This window comes from Sinocyclocheilus anshuiensis, unplaced genomic scaffold, assembly GCF_001515605.1.
Source record: "Sinocyclocheilus anshuiensis isolate Anshui unplaced genomic scaffold, SAMN03320099.WGS_v1.1 scaffold507, whole genome shotgun sequence".
Taxonomy (NCBI): Eukaryota; Metazoa; Chordata; class Actinopteri; order Cypriniformes; family Cyprinidae; genus Sinocyclocheilus; species Sinocyclocheilus anshuiensis.
Genome location: NW_015551034.1, coordinates 170,084 through 171,163, shown reverse-complemented (window position 1 = coordinate 171,163; position 1,080 = coordinate 170,084). Strand labels below are relative to the sequence as shown.

Below are 1,080 nucleotides of genomic sequence, written 5' to 3'. Positions count from 1 at the left end.
CAGATCACGTCTTTGATAATTCACACTGCGTGATTGTCACTCGCGTGAACGAGCACCGATTTGCCTCCGATTTTGGGCATCTGTCGGCGATTTCGCAAAACCCGTCGGCGAGTGAAAAATCGTGCAGTGTGAACTCGGCATTAGTGTAAACTAATAAAAATTCCTAAAACTTAAATAGAAATAAACGAAAGCTAAAAATAATAATAATAATAATAATAAATAAATAAATCACAAAACAAAATTTAGTTTAAAAATTAAACTTGAATTCAAATAAAAAACTGATTAAATAGTAAATTGAAATATTAAAAACAAAAACAAAATCACATATCAAACTGAAGTTTATAACTCAAACGAAGACTGATTAACTAGCTACAATCACTAAAGCTGATATAAAAATTATTTAAAGATAAATAGAAATATAAAAAAAAAAATCACATAAGAAAAATGGAATTTAAAACTTAAATTCGCATCTCAGCTGGTCTTACAGACATTTCTTGCTGGATGAAGGACCATCACCTTCAACTCAACCTTGCCAAGACAGAACTGCTTGTGGTTTCAACAAACCTATCACTTTATCAAAATTTCACCATCCAGTTAGGCTCGTCAACCATAACTCGTTCAAAAACAGCTAGAAACCTTGGAGTTATGATTGATGATCAGCTGACTTTCTAAGACCACATTGCAAAAACTACCCGGTCCTGCAGATTTGCTTTATTCAACATCAAGAAGGGCCCTTTCTTTCGGAACATGCTTCAAAGCTCCTTGTTCAAGCTCTTGTTCTGTCCAGGTTGAACTATTGCAATGCTCTCTTGGCAGGTCTTCCAGCCAGTTCTATCAAACCTTTACAATTAATCCAAAACGTGGCAGCAAGGTTAATCTTTAATAAGCTGAAAAGAATGCACGTCACACCTCTGTTTATCAATTTGCACTGGCTACCAGTAGCTGCTCGCATTAAATTCAAGGCATTAATGTTTGCCTACAAAACCACCACTGGCTCTGCACCACTTTACCTAAATTCCTTATTTCAGACTTCAGGGGGAAGTTGTGGCCTAATGGTTAGAGAGTCGGACTCATAACCCA

At 35.9% G+C, this 1,080-nt stretch overlaps 1 protein-coding gene across 4 annotated transcripts in view; it reads right to left on the bottom strand.

The window, feature by feature from the left end:
* Positions 1–1,080, bottom strand: part of LOC107661291 (nuclear receptor subfamily 1 group I member 2-like) — a 33,928-nt gene that overhangs the window by 2,946 nt on the left and 29,902 nt on the right. The gene's annotated exons all lie outside the window — the stretch shown is intronic.